A 16,685-nucleotide genomic window follows, 5' to 3' on the forward strand; every position below is an offset into this window, starting at 1 on the left:
AGTGTATTTTTTAGACCTCGTGTCTTTTTATCCATCACCTTAGTGGTAGACCCCTAGAGGGTTTTCTTTCCGCAGCGATCTTAGTCCCGCCTGACGAGTTCGCTTCCCAGTTCGCCTAGTCACTATCGTGGGTTAAGGAACAAGTAGTGACCGGCCTCTGCTTCAACCCCTTTTCCGTTCCCTAAAAGAGGAGAGTCGGAGGGTTTACGCAGGCACTGGAAGGGTCAGCTTCAGTGGCGCTTTGGTAGGGATTCCCAATTCGTCGGTCACGACGTGACGTCGTAGTGACCGACTGAAAGGGAACGTCTCGGTTACATATGTAACCCTCGTTCCCTGAAGGAAGGGAACGGAGACGTCACGTCCCGTCGCCACAGTTTGCTGTTCCACTGCTGATATCGGCCGGACATTTTTCTTTCTGTCCAGCTTTCTCAGCAAAAAATAGCTGATTTGATAACTGCACCTGCCGCTCATTAAATACCTGTGCGGCGGGGCGGCGCCGGCAGATGCAATTATCTTGTATGCCAAGTTCATTGGCGTTTTAAAGGTTTCTCGAAGCAGATAGGTCACCCGCAAAGCGGTTCCCAATTCGTCGGTCACGACGTGACGTCTACGTTCCCTTCCTTCAGGGAACGAGGGTTACATATGTAACCAAGACGGTTTGAGGCGTCAAACTGCCGCTTGAACAGTTTGAATGCATTCGCGCATCTAGAGCGAAGTAAACGCGCGGAAAAAGCAAGCATTTGACAAGCGTCAGAGGCTAAATCTGCTTCTTGTGGGAGGGGCAAAACCTATGCGGTTGTCTGTTTGCAAGATGACTGATGTTGATTGTGCATTTATCAAGAGAGTTAAAGGTTTGTATTTGGTAACCTTACTATAGGGGGAAAATAAACCGTGAGGGTCAATAAACGTCATGTGATTTAAAAGTGAAATGTGTATTACAACTTACCAGGTTGCCAGATGTCCTCACTGACACTCTTCCAAGCGAGGCCCTTTTAATTCCTGTCTCTATAGAAATAAGAACTTGTGTCGTATAGCTCCGGGTGACTGCTTACGGACAATACTGCCGCCACAGCAGCAAGCAGGCTCCTGATTGGTTAACGTGGTGCGAAATTCCGCCAAAGTTCAATTTTTTCAACTCAAGCGTAAATTCGCATCAAACGCAAAATGCACAAAAAGCACCATTCACCATTTCAATGTTATTAGATTTTTTCCAAACTTTTTTTTCAGATCCGAAAAATGATCCGATCCGTGCCTCATAAACCGTAATGTGATCAAAACCGTGAGTTTTGTGATCCTTCACAGCCCTAGATCCAAGTACTTACAAGGGACACAAGATCCATTGTCGTTTGCATGTCGCCATTTTTCCAATTCTTCTTCTGTGCACTTAGTTCTATGTGATAAATATGTGTCATTTAGTGGATTCTGCCAACAAAGGAGTATTTCTGAATACCTGAGGCCAGGATTAAGCAGATTTGAAGCAAATCATGAACATTTAATACATGCCGAGTGCATTTGGTTGATATCATTATCTCATTTTTGACAGAGGTGGTGATTAGCTGCTTTGCATCTGTGCTCCTCATATGTACTGTAACATTATATTTGGGATAGTTCACCCAAAAATAAAAAATATATATTTTATTTTCTCACTCTCATGTGATTTGAAACCACATTGTCTTTCTTTGATTTTTTTAAAATGTTGAGTGTTGCTTGGGGTTTTCTGGTTACTATGGGGAAATGTCTATTTTTGGGTGAACTATCCCTTTAAGAAATAAAGTTCAATGCAACATAAGACTTATAATCCTGTACAAAAATTAGGGGAAATTATTGACTACTTCTTTATTGATAATACAATTTCTATCAGCCTTCTAATCTATATTGTGGATATGTTCTCGTATTAAACAGCAAGCTAGAATTGTTTAATTTAAGCAAATGTTTTTACCTTTGGGCGTCTTACTGACATCATAATTTACCATTTCCTCCATATTTAATTTCTTTGGCTACCCTATTGTAAATGAGCTTTCTTGTGTAACCTTGTAACTGCTTTAATGCGCGCATTGTCTAATTCTGTATTGATATTATTCATGTTCTCTCTCATTCACCCCTCATTGTGACTTCTAGCAATTTATCTCAACGGGCTAATCCCCATTTTCTGCGGTCATATATTGTTTGAATGACATTTATTGTCATTCTCATATTTAAATAATCACTTGCATGTCAGAACACTTTGTTTTTCTGTCAAGGAAAAACGTCATGGTTATTGAAGGGCACATTTTTTTTTAACTATAGATCAATGCTTAACCATTTATAATGCACCATATATTAATGTTTGTAGTTGTAAAATTGTTAACCTGTTCGGAAAATACATCCAAATGTAGCCAAAGTCATTGCCATTATAATTTTTATGAACAATTTTTAAGAAACCCTGCAGGTAATGCAAAAGTGCAGATCGAAGACCATAATGGCACCAAAGGGGGCGCTCGTGAGCACATGTCTGGGACTGCACAATGAGACAACAGTCTATACTGCCCTACAAAGCCAATTGCGCAGTAATTACGCATTTGGTCAAAATTGAGTTAGGGGTTGAAATGGGCTTTGTGACATCTGTTGTGTCTTGTGACAAAGTCTCAATTTTGTCCCATTTCAGAAAAAAACTGTGTGCCAAAATTGCAGTAACATGGTGTAAAAAACTTTAAGGGCATTTTTCTCGATTTCAGTGTTTGCGTACTGCACTTAGTCTTTGTAGGGCATTATAGTCATCCAACTTATTTTAAATACTGTCTTTAACTTGTCAGCAAGTCTTACATTGAGTTGTGGTCTATTCATTACATCATGTCAAATATGTTTACTGCATCTGCAGTTCATCAAGGTTAACCTGTGCACTTAACTACCCTCATTTGGAGTGCACCGTTAGGTATCACTCATTATCAATGCCCTCTGCTAGCTTCCTCTAATTTGCTGACTCCTTCAACAACAGCATGGATGTCAGCGAGCATGGCTAATGTTTTTTCTGCCCGAGCTTCACACGAGCTGTCTTTCACGAGTGAGAGAGCAAAACAACAGTTTGGCGTCCTATCAAAATCCCACTTGCCTCCTCCTCAGACAGTCTCAATCTTAACTCTGACAAGGGTCCTTGGCCTCTGGTGTTTACCTGAGGGATCGAAACCTTATCTGCTGTTGCTGAGTTAGCACTCTGTAGCCGTTGGGGAGCACACACAGGTGAGGCTGATTAGCTCTCAGTGGAAGGGGAGGTCAAGGAAAGGCAGATCGCGTTACCTTTAGGAGGGTGGGCAGAACAAAAGACTTTGCTCTGTGGCAAATGAGAGTCGCTGTCAGTTAATGAGGGAGTATTAGTCAGATGCCAAGAGAAGTCTTAATTTTTGCAAAGGCACCAGCATGATACCTGCCCTTGTCCTAATTGGTCAAGGTGTTTTGGGATAATCCAGTCAGGGCTGAAGCCTAGCAGTGAGTCCTGAGCACCATTTAACTCCAAGACCAATAAAAGAGCAGATAAAATGGACCTCAAGCCTGGGTTTAATCCAATCGGGGATCTTTCTTGATCACCAAACACAGTGGTTTACCCTCTAATTGCAAAAGTTACCGGGGCGAAAATAACGTGGGACAAATGTAACAAAGTGATTATCTCAGAGCCCTGACTACATTTGCATTCCAAACTATGCTCGCTTGTACGGTTTATTATTAGCCACTGTATTCTGCTTCTTATATTATCTATTGATTTTTTCTGTGTTTTCCCCTACATCTATTGATGTAAAGCTGCTTTGAAACAATTAACAATTGTGAAAAGCGCTATATAAATAAAATTGAATTGAATTGAACTATGACAGTAGCCGTTTCTCAATACCAAGTATGCCAAACTCGGACTTGTGTCCTTCGTAGCTCGAACTTGCAAGTTCAGACTCGGAAGAACGAACTCCTGACGCGAAATGCATTATGGGAAACTTCGCTGTCATAAGTCCACACAAGTCTCCTCCGATGCATCCTCGATAAAATGGGCGGATCAAGAACACATCCGGGGATTTTATGTGAACTTGGGCTTGATGCGAACTTTGAACTGGAACAGAACTTGGGCCGCGACTGATGACGTTTCATAAGTTCACAAGAACGCAATTATAGACAAGAACGCATATTGAGAAACAGCTAGAATTTTAGCACAGAACCCTTAGAGCTGATAAATATTGCGATATTTCGTCACTGTTTTTCGCATGTAGGCCCAGAAAGCTGTTTTCAACCATGATAAGTAAATTCCTAAAGTGGCCATTTTTTTCTTACAACACGTTATAATTTTGATTTTATGTGTTACAGTACTGATCAATCTACAGGTTATTTAGTGCACATCCTGAAGTTTGCCTTCTCAGAGTTTTTCAAAATAAAAGTTAATCGCGTTTAAACTTTAGGAGTTCCTGTCGGGTCGAAAGTAACACTTGTCACTTTTGTCCCGCTGTTAATACTGTTGCGTTATGTGGAAAAATTATATTATTCTAATTTGATTTTAATTAGTTTTCATAGTGTTCATACTGTTTTTTTTATTCTCAACAATTCAAGTTTGTACTGATGGTTTGCCTTTGAAACATTTGATGAAACTGACATTTAAAATGAAAATGTGATTTCATAATTTTTTGCTCAAAATCATGTATATTACTAAAAACAAGTGTAACACAAAAATCTATCTTGTTCTGTTGTGTTACTTTTGACCCACCTGTGTGTTATTTTCATCCCAGCTGACAGGGTTGAAAGGAACAATCTGCTGCTACTTATGTTCAAAGTGAAATTATACTGAAGCCATTTTACATTTGTTAAAACTTCCACCTGGTATTGATAGATCACACTTGTGAGTTACTGACCACAGCAAAAAATATCTCTGTCTAATACATTATCTTTTAAATGACATTTTTCTGAAAAATTTTACTTTTGCCCCTGCTCTCCCCTACTTTGTCAATGCACTGGCTTAGGGAAACACTAGATCTATACTTAAACAAAGAAGTTGCAGTGTGGGGTTTCTGGTTGACTTGATTGCTAGTATTGACATTTTTAAGATAGGATTTGTATAAATGTTGTTACTAAAGTCTTTTTTAAATCTTGTAAAAAGTTGAAAATGAATTTTAATAAATAATAAATATAATGATCTAATATAATAATGATCTGATATAAAAGTCTACTTACTATTTGGCAAGACATCACATGCAGATAGTGCACTCTGTGTGTAGGGCATCAGCAGCCTAATCTCACAGCAATAGCTATTTAACAAGGTGGCGGACTTTCAAAACAAAAACGTACAACTATTAGAAAAAAGCAGTAATGAAGAGAGACTCCACCCTAACCCCAATGTCACTGGGCCGAAAGCAGATTGAAACCTTTGAGATTATATGAATTCATACAAATTAGCCACCTTGTAAAATGATTGCGTTAAACACCATCTGTAATAATAATAATACGAAGAAAAAAAAATAATAAAAAAGCATATTCTTTAACTTTACATTTTATAAAAATTAAAAAAATTTTGCCATTTTAAAAATATTCATATATTTTCAAGAGAAAAATAAAAATTTCATTTCTGCTGCAGTTGCCCATTGTCTGCTTTCATGGGAAAATGCAGACCTTTAATCGTCGTGCCCAGATGTGGGTGATGCTGTTTTTTGTGGATCACGCATGCCTGTATGGTCAGTGCTGCACGCTATTGCTCTGCAAACCACCGGGTAGCGCTAGTTAACAGGTGCAAACTGCTCTCGGTTTGATACTTTGGTGTCATTCGCCGATCGGTCTGAGCAGCTGTGCAGACACACCTAATGGTTCTCAATTCCAGTCCTCGGGCCCCCCTCACAGAATGTTTTAGATTTTTCCTTATATGAAACACCTGATTTCACTCATCAGGCTCCTTAATTAACACGCTAACAAGCTGATGAACTGAATCAGGTGTTTTTATAGACGGTTTCTGCAGTAACAACATAAACAAGCGGCTGTCACGGTCCGCACGTAACTTCCGGTAAACTCCGCTAATAATAAATAACAACAAAGTACTTTAAAGCTCACGTAACACACGATGTTTCTGCATTTCTGATGTTAATCTGGAGTACCTATAGAGTAGTATGGCATCCTTAATCTGGAGGAGTTGTACCGCGGGAGGAGGGAGTACGAATCATGCAACACTATACAACAATGTTTTAACTTATGATTCACTACATGTTCCTGTCATTTATATAATATGCACGCGACTATTTCCAACATAAGACAGAAGTCTTACTTACCGCGTGCAACTCGTCATGAAAAATCCACTGCATCAAACACACACGCAAAACTCCGCTGCTAACCCGTATAATAAACTATATCCATTGTTTCCATAAGGCTGGATGTCTTCTCCTTACATCCAAAAACACACTTCTTCTTTCGTGCCATTGTTGACTTTTGAAATTAAACAAAGCTAAGTGGCGTGATAAGCTGTTAGCAGCTCTAGCGTCGCCCGCTGAAGCTAGAATGGAAGCCCATATGAAGAAGTGATACATATCGAAAACCCCTGAAACGTCAGTTAGAACTGTAATAGAAAAAAACTTGCCGAAACTTGTACGAACCCTGGGGAAGTGCATTCGGCACAGAAATACTCTGTAACACGTCCAACTGCTGTTTTGACACTTTGCCTACGTTTAGCATGAGTAAACAACTCTATAACTGTGTTAATAAGTCAGAATGCTTGAAATACCATTAACCCCCCCCTTTAAACGTAGTTTATTTATATAACAAGCAAAAAAACAACACATAGATTACCTACTGTAGGAAACCAAAACATTTGTTATTTTCGATGAGGCATTTGTTCAAGAGATCAGTTTAGCAACTAGTCAGACCATTAAAAAAACGAAACCGGAAGTAAAGTTCGGATCCAGACGTGTATCACGTGCGTCAGATGAAACGGTTTATATATGGAGACATCTAAAATGTTCTGGGAGGAGGGCCCAAGGACTGGAATTGACAACCACTGGGCTAGTCGAAAACACCTAATAGGCTAGTCGTTTGCACGCTAACCGGTCTTCGCAATGCGTGGCGTTCGGTTCTTTTGGTGTTTGACTTTCCAAAGGAAAATTTGAACTATGCACGGAAGGGGTAGAATGAGTATCTTGAGAAGATCAAGATGAACTTTGTGCATGTCTTTCAGGTACAGTATGTGCATACAGTACGTCCTAACTTTGCTGAACAAAGTTTTCCCCGAAACGAAGTTCATTATGTAAGATACGTGCACGTATCCATGCCACATCGTTAATTGTGTCACACATTCAGCTGAGAGTTAGCACATAAATGAATTCACATGACTACTTGGCCAAAGAAGGTCATGTGGATTTGTGAAAATGTGAGATCACGAATGCTCCACTGGCAAATAAGAATGCCATTATGTTTTAAATAAATTTTAATCATTTCATCATTTAAATGTCACAGTTTTATGTTTAACGTTTACATGTATTTTTTATTATATGGCTAGTCTCCAATTAAAGTACATGAAATGTTTTAACACTAATTTATAGTTAAAGACTGTTCTCTTGTGAAACCATTGTTAGGTTAACTCCGATAATATGTGGTGGGTATGGGAGCCTCACAATACGTTCAACATTCAGCCAACAGCGGTCCTGACATTGGGATGCATCGTGACAATCAGCCAAAGGAGAGAAGTCTGCAAACTCATGTTAAGCAGTGGATCCATTCTGGTATGTAATGCCCACTTTCCACAATCCAATTAATTCCAGATGGATAAAATTGTTCAAAAATGTATTTATAATTTATAATAAGATATGTGTCTTGTCCAAGTATGGCCTTGGTTATTTTCTCTAATCTATAATAAAAGCATTTAAATATAGTCCTATGCATGTTTGAGATATTGAGGTTGTATAATGATAGGATAAAATAAATTTTTTGTGTTACAGTCAAATGTTCATTTATTTGGTTAAAGTGACATGAACCCGTTCACCCTCTCAATGTGATCAAACAATAAAATATAATCAGAGCTTACAGCTCCTCCAGCCAACCTCGCATGAAAGCATTCCACCAATATTTCAGTAAAGGTTCAGTTATATGAATATTAAAACAGCATATGATCCTTTTAATATTTAATATAAATCCACCTTAATAATGCAAAATGAATATTACGCTTTTTGTGCCTATGGATCTTCTCTACTTTTGTGTTCTGCACTGCTCTGAATTACATGTAAGCGTGCACCTTGAAAAATGTTGAGCATTATTTCCTGAAGGTCATATTGTGTCATTAATGCTGGTAGAATTTTTTTATGACATTTTACTTTTCCGCAAGCTGCATTTTAAAGAACATGGAATATAAGTTGGCTTAACGGCAACTAATTTGAGTTCTAGAAAGTAGATTACATACTGTATGACATATTCTTTCTTTCTTTCTTACTCAATTGTAATTGCACACAGCTAATAGCTGTTGTCATCCGAGAGCTTTTAATGTCGGATATCTCAATTACATGTTCGCAAATCAAAGGTTGTAATTTTCCGTGTCTCTTCACTTCAAAGGGAATTTTTTCATTGTCATACTGACACGGAGGCCAATTAATTCCGGTGTTTTGTAATTATTTTTCTTTTCATTGCAACTTCTAGTTAAGATGGATTGTCTGTTTTCAAGATATAACATCGTGGGCCTGTTGTAACACAGGAAACATGCATCAGAACAGCGAAACTAATTTTGAGGAAATCGCTCAGTCGCACAAACTTGTACCAATTCAAATTAACACCTTGTGGATAAGCAATGATGTCATTGAAGAGAAAATAATAAGGTCATTTTCGTGTTCTTCAAAGCTGTTCCTGCTGAGAGGCAAACACACTTATTATTATACGATGCAATTGGGATACTTAGACACACCAGAACATGTGCAGACAATAAAAGCGTCTTTCATTGTGAAGAATAGTCTGCAAGGGGTAACCACTTATTTTTAAAGGTAAAAATCATTCGAATATCATGATTTACACCTGTTCATAAAATGATCTTTTTCATTGCTCTGGTCAAAGCTCTGCTGCGTTTTAAATCTGGCATTACAAATATTAGCTTAATATGTACACAGTATTTTATACCCTGATTTAATTCATTTCAGTCCTAATTACGGGGTGATATACACCTGGCACTCGCAGGCACTACCACATTCCAGTATTTTTAATACATTGGCGCAGCCATCAAAGCTGCTGGTTTTGATGGTATTTGGCATCAGGAGATCTTGGCCGCTGCATAAATAAGATTAGAATGTGGCACATTAAAAAGTACTTCTATTGATCTCAGTACAACACGAAATTCAGGCTTTCTGTGTCAAAGCAGCATAAAACATGAGGCAGTTCCAATGTGCACCTGTCTTCTTTTTCAAATTACCTGTTTAAAAGTGATTAGAAAGTGTTTCTGCTAATACACAGTAAAATATATATAAATTAAGCGTAATTCTGCATGTCTAAGTCTGTGATTGATCAGTACCATTATGGGCTGAAAGTGACTGTGATTTGCTGTGATAACTGTAAGCGCTGACACTTTTCACGCCAACTTGAGTAAAGTCCAGCATGAGGTTCCAAAGGACCAGATGCTAAAAGCAGTGAAACTCTTTCATTACGTGTGACTGCTGATATAAAGCAGGCGGGTAAACGAGAGATCAGCCAACAAAAATGGAGTCTAAATGGAGAAATCTTCACCTATATGTTTCCCTAAATTCCTACTATTCACCTTATTTTTCACGACAACAAGGGCGGCGCCATTTCGCTCATTTTGTCAACATTCTTCCGGCCGCATAGACGATGAGCAGCTGAGGCAGTGACTGAAGGCGACGCGTTAAGCTTAAAAAGCTCACTCGGGCGCCTTTATGTTTCATTCTTACCAATTTTAAGCCAGCTGAGAATGGTTCCTTATCCCAAGAATGGTTCGACTACGATGTTCCGGTAACTTTAAACCACGCCGGGTGTTGAAAAGGTGGCCAGTTTCAGGTAAGCTATCTTAGCTAACTTTGTGCTCGTTCGCCTAAAGTTAGATTTGTGTAGTCCGTTCTACAAATACACTTAAGATCAGTAACGTTAGTTTATAAAAAGCAACTATTTGAATGGTTTTAATTGTCAACCTATATTTTTATATTTACGATAGTACAACGAGATATTATAGTACATTGCATTCTTACAGTAGCCCACGTGATTCCTACAAGTTACTGAGATTTCAGATGCTAGAATGTCAGTTCATTTCTCATTCAGATATTGATAATGACCTATTAAACAACGTATTATTTAACACTGAAGTTAAAGGTTGTGTGTATAATGTTACTGTCTCTTTTTAATGCATCTCTCTCTTACACACTGTTCTGTTTAAGTATGGGTGCCATTTATATATTAATTCTCATGATGCAAGTTTACTTTAAATACTAACATAAAAATGTTTATGGTTATATTATTTTCACAGATGCATTGATGTGTAGTGATGCAGTGGACAACTGTGAGGATGATACAATCAACATGTTCCTAAACTGTGATGCAGAAACACAATGGGAGGATCCATCCGTCTCTGACCACAACTACACTTTAAAAACTCAACCTGAAGCAACCTACATCTGATATGGGAAAACAATGGTGCAGTTTCCCTGACAGGGCTTATCCTGGTCCCAGGCTAAAATGCATATTTGAGCTACAATAATTTAAAAACACCTTTTACTGACATACCTCAACATATATGAGTGCCATTGTTTTGTCACAAGATGCGCACCAGTCTTGTTTTTTTGTAGGGTTTGTTTGTAAAAACTAAAATGTCCTAATATAATTAAGGCCTAGTCCTGTAAACCCTGTCCGAGAAACTGCTTCAATGTGTTGAGCTGGCACAAATGTACATATCTCTGCTGAGAAACAACCATCTTTGGTTCAGCTTTACAGAGGGTTGATATTGCATCCATTACACAGTCGCCAAGCACTTTACCAGTACATACACCAAAAGCTTCCAGATAAACACTTGGGATCGGCTCCTGATGACTCAGATAAAGCTGTGTCTTAATTTATTGCAGGGTGGTCTTGCTTTACCTGTTGTAAAGTTACATTAAACCTTCATATGTGATCAGATGTCATGCAGTGATATTAAACATTTACAGTGTGATCAGATGTTGTGCATTTATATTAAACCTTTACAATGTGATCAGATGTTGTGCAATTATATTAAACCTTTACAATGTGATCAGATGTTGTGCATTTACTGTATATTAAACCTTTACAATGTGATCAGATGTTGTGCATTTACTGTATATTAAACCTTTACAATGTGATCAGATGTTGTGCATTTATATTAAACCTTTGTGATCAGCTGTTACCTGTCATGCAGTTATATTAAACATTTACTATGTGATCAGATGTAACCTGCCATGCAGTTATATAAACCTTTACAGTGTGATCAGATATTATCTGTAAGGAATTTCTTAAACCACATGTGAGCTTTGTAGATTCCACTTAAAATTATTTAAGTCTCCTGATTGGAAGGAATAAGTGTTGGCAAGTTTGCAAATGAATTCTATCATGGTACCACATAAAAACGAAATAGTTATTGGACTGGCTAAGGTGCACATTTGCTTTAAAAAAGACGAAATCACTGTGTAAATATTGGTAGACATACTTTTAATAATTTTCAATGCTGCTCCATCAACTCCTGACAGGACGAGGTAATTAAATATGCCAGGTTACTTGCCGCGGCCGACGAGACGACGAGACGATTGATGGGACAATATAAGACTATCCGAGCGTCGTATGAAGTTTTAACCGTGCTCCTAATTTAAACCATTTACAGCAGTAGCGATATTTGTCATTTCGCTAAAGTTATAGTGAACTACAAACAATCTTATAACCACCAAACTAACCACCGAATGCACTGTGCCATATTAGCAGCGGAAGTCGGTTGACAAAATGCGGAAGAGCGAAGAATTAAAAAGGGGCGTGGCGGAATAAGGTGAATAGGAGTTATTTATTTTCAATTCACAAGGTTCAAATTCTGAATGATAAGTAATATATACATTTATTTACATTACATTTATTTATTTGGCAGAAGCTTTTATCCATAACTGTTCACAGTGCATTCAGGCTTTACATTTTATCAGTACCTGCATCCCAGGGAATCAAACCTGTGACATTGCTGTTGCTAGCAGAATGATCTACCAACTGACGTGCTAAACAGTTCTTTGTTTTCTTCTATTATTTGCTGTATTTTTCAGCAATGAATGGATTTGTATTGTGTTTTTAACATAACACATCCATTTTTCATTTTAACTCATTCACCGCCAGCCTTTTTGAGAAAAGTTGCCCACCTGCATTTTTGTGATTTTAACAAAAGTTTCACAAAATTTCTTGCAGGAAAAATTATCTTCTATAAATATATAAACATACACACCCTCTGCTTTCAAACAAACAATAAACAAACAAACAAACAAAATGGGGAAAAAACTTTCATTATATATTTACTTTTTCCACTTAATTTAACCACTGAAATATGGATATTTCTCTTCAAAAATACAACATTTTGAGCAAAAAGCTTAAAAAATTGCGTTTTTGTAAAGGAATTTATGTTAGAGATCAGACTCAGAATGACTATCAAACATAAAGGCAGTTAAAATAGATCATTACATTTTTTTTAACTTCCGTTTTTGATAAATTCGGTTTGGCGCCGTCCAGTGGATAAAAGCGGTATTACTCTTTCACTTTGAAATTTGTCCAGAAAGGCATATTTATTAGTTAAATATTAACTCATAATTGACGAGATAACTCGTCAATGGCGGTGAATGAGTTAAAAATGTAGATAATTAAATGTGTCTAACCTCATGCATTAAACAACCTTGAAACATAACCACAGGTCATAAGCTACTAAACAGGTGCTTATTTCTAACACACTGTAAAGAAAAGTTGGTTCAACTTAAAAAAGTAAGTTACCTGGTTGCCTTAAAAAAAGTGAGTTAAAGTGCACCCAGGGGCATCATGCACCATTTTTTTAAGGGGGCACATTGTGCACAGCTCACAGAAATTTGTGCATACATAGAAATCAAAACGAAATATTATAAAGCTTTCAGTCTTTTCCATGGCACTTGCATTTCTAACAATTTAAGCACCCCTGCCTTCATGCAAAAATCTCCAAAATAAAAGTGTTGACTAACTTTCATATCAAATACTATTCAATCGGAATAATTACATAATGGCATCATATTTACATCTGAAACGGCATGTTTTGTTTATTTACGTTTTGTTTAATGACTTTAATTGTGTCATTACTGCATTTTACACAACAACTGCATTATCCTATAAATTAATATAATTTTAAATCCATAAATAAACAATGAAAATTACATAAGCTATAGCCACATGATTGAGTTTAATGTTCATAATGATTAAAAAAAATGTTTAGATAAAATTATTAGAGGAATTTTACCCCATATGTGAGCATGTGTGATTCCGTGCCCCCGTGAACTCTGGCGAACTTTGGAGTTGTACCAAGATGTATCTAGAAATCTACTAATATAACCTCAAGATGGTCACATTTTAAATCATACATTTTCTACACAGAGGAGGTTAACGGCACATTACTGTACTGGCGCCTGCCGCCAGAATAAAGTAATGTAACACAATCAGAACACTATCAAAACAGCGAAAATCTCTGAAAAGTGACAAGGATGGAGCACAAAATTTATAATATTTTACATATTAAACAGATATAAAGACAAGTAACAGATTAACGGACCCTTCTTTGATTTTGAGGTTGCATGCAAAATCCATTTGGCTCAAAAAACCGAGGGGGCAAGTGCCTATTTCATTGCTAAAAAACAACGTTTTTTGTGTATTTGTTATGATACAATTTGTTTGTGGTTATTAAAAAACACATTCTTTTCACATAACGTACATTTTTGTAGCTCCAGATTTGACTCTCTTCCTGAAACGCACAGATTTGAAAAGCTCTGTGTCCCTGATCGGCCAGCTAATCTTTACGTTGTGACTGGCCTGAATACATTTGACATCAGCCGGAAACGTGATGCTTCTTACCTTGTTTGTAAGTAAGTAAGTAAGTAAGTAAGTAAGTTTATTTATAACGCACATTTAAATTCAGCTCTAGCTGACCAAAGTGCTGTACAGATACATAACAGAGTAACCAAATTGTTTGAAAGATTTGGTCACAATGCAATAAACAGGAGTTAACTTACAGGCTGTAAGTCCGAATCAGAAGTATTTCCCGTATTTTCCGGACTATAAGTTGCACTTTTTTTCATAGTTTGGCTGGTCCTGCAACTTATAGTCAGGTGCGACTTGTAAGTCAATATGAATTAATTTTGACATATATGAACCAAGAGACAACATTACCTTGTATATTTTATGCGCATTTTTGATTAATGCGATTTATACTCCGAAGCGGCTTATAGTCCGGAAAATACGGTATGATAATGTTGTTCTTGTCTACATCAGCAGTCCCAGGAAGTAAACTGTTGCCTACAATTCGTGTGTTTGGTGTAGTCCAATAAAAGAGATTTACATTGGAAACGATAACTTGCGTCATTATTTACTTTGGGTTATTTTCCTTTTGCATATCGTTAACATGTACTAATACACACTTACACATAAAAGGAAATGTCAGAACGTGAATCGGCAAATAGGTGCTCTTTAATTCAACGTAAAATTTTAAGGCAACCAGGACACCTATTTTTTTTTAATTGAACCAACAAATCTTTTTTACAGTGCACATACATGTAACTGTATGTCATAATAAGCTGCTTGCACGAACTATGAGGTCATTATTTTTGGAGGGCAGTCTCAAAACTTTTTAGAGCAGCTTAAGGTTTTAATATGGTCAACATATTTTGTCAAAGTATAAGACCAAATTTAAAATAAACACATCTGATACTTTTGCTTATTTTAATCTACAAATCTGTCTCTGTTAAAGTGATGCTGTCATAATAGAAACCCCATACAAAACCTCTGTGTAAAGGATAGCTAAATCCAAACTGTTAAAGGCAAAATTCATTTTTTCTTTGAGTGCCTTTGCTGCATAAATAAAATATGTCTAAGATATCTCTCAATGAGAAACTATTGACAGAAACAAGAGCTTGGAGATTTTAACATCACTGGGAGTCTTAAATATTGATACCAAAGTCTTCCCATCTTCCCAGATAATTCAGTTCAGATCACTGGTTCATTCTCGCAGTATGAGGGAATATCTTGTTTGATACTGCAGTTTTATAAGAGGCGTAATCCTCTCTATCTTCAAATGGAATAAATGTCTTTAAGAAGAAAACAATCTATAGCTCAAACAAAATCCAGCTTTAATCATGACACATTTGAAACCTGACTATATGTTGACAGATCGTGTATGATACCAGACAAGGATTTTCAATCAAATCACTGGATACAGCACATACTGGATCTAGATGTAGATATGATTACTAACTTTGGCCTGGTTAATATGTGCCAACTCGCAGCACAATTCCAGCCTGAGCTGCTAACATCCGTCAGGCATTGGTGTGGACATCAAGGATCAAATTATACTGCCTGGGCCGCACTGAGGCACATTGATAACCCCAATGTCAGCAAAGATCCAATCCAAATCTAAATTGTTTCCTTCTAAAACAGCCCTGTTGATTAATTCTGCAATGGGATTCATTTCCTGGCTCCACGCCTATTTCAAGATGTTTATTTCCCAAGTGGCAGTTGCCTGTTCAGAATCCTTACTGGAGTCATTTACGAAGCCCGTAATACATCGCCTGCATGATTTTCAAGACAACTGATTTCAAAGGTGTTTATAAGATCCTGGCTCATTGTAAGCAAGAATGACTGCACTACAAATAATTAAACTTTCTGTTGTAGTTGCCTGTGATGGCAGAAAGAAAGCTTTGTGAAGCTTAAAAATAAAGTTTATTGATGTTTAAATCAAACAAATCTGAGAATCTAAAGCTGTCAAATGCTGTGTGAAAGATGTTTTATAAAGCATACGGTTATCTAATCTACACACAAAACAATGCTGGGTTATTTCAGCTCGTGGCTGGGTCAAGCATGGACGGAAACAGTTGTCTTCTGTATAGGAGCTTAAAGCTTTACAAAAGATGTGCAGATTTTTCTATTGATCATGGCATAAATTACTCATCCTGATGATTTAATGAAGGATATGAGCATTGCAACCAGGCATATATTTAGAGTCATGGGCACTTTCTGAATAAACTGGTGTAACCAAATTTAACCGGTTGCCAAAATGAATTTTGAGAAAAACTTTGTAATGGCTGTTACAGTAAGTACTTCTAAATTCCATTGGTCTGAGAGGATGCGATAATAGAAGGCTGTGACCTGGGCAGGGGCCCCATCCACTTTGACAATTTGTTCTTCATTTCTTGTTCCTTCACTTAATTAAATCAAAATTAAAAATACTTCATAGTATAAATACTTAAGGATAAATGAAGAGTTTGGTTCCAAAGCGTTATAAACGGCGTTAAAAAAAGTTTTTTTTCCCACAAAATTAGTATTGTATCAGGTCAGTATTAAAAAGTTTATTCTTAATTTTACGCAAAATCCAATATCTGCCGTGTTATTCTGTAATATTTTCTCAATTTTTTCCCTCAAAATGCGATAAGCTGCAGTCCTCTTTCTCTGCAGAATGCAATAAATTTGCTTAACAAATCACAGCGCACCATTCCACGCATTGTAAACAATAATTGCGG

General features: G+C 37.1%; 1 long non-coding RNA gene across 1 annotated transcript; it reads left to right on the forward strand.

Moving 5' to 3' along the window:
* Positions 1 to 9,706: 9,706 nt before the first annotated feature.
* On the forward strand, positions 9,707 to 11,113 carry LOC141365192 (uncharacterized). Its single transcript, XR_012370367.1, has 2 exons — positions 9,707 to 9,969; positions 10,433 to 11,113. It is a non-coding gene; the product is annotated as an uncharacterized lncRNA (long non-coding RNA).
* Positions 11,114 to 16,685: the final 5,572 nt, after the last annotated feature.

This window comes from Misgurnus anguillicaudatus, chromosome 7 (genome assembly GCF_027580225.2).
Source record: "Misgurnus anguillicaudatus chromosome 7, ASM2758022v2, whole genome shotgun sequence".
In the NCBI taxonomy this organism is placed as follows: Eukaryota; Metazoa; Chordata; class Actinopteri; order Cypriniformes; family Cobitidae; genus Misgurnus; species Misgurnus anguillicaudatus.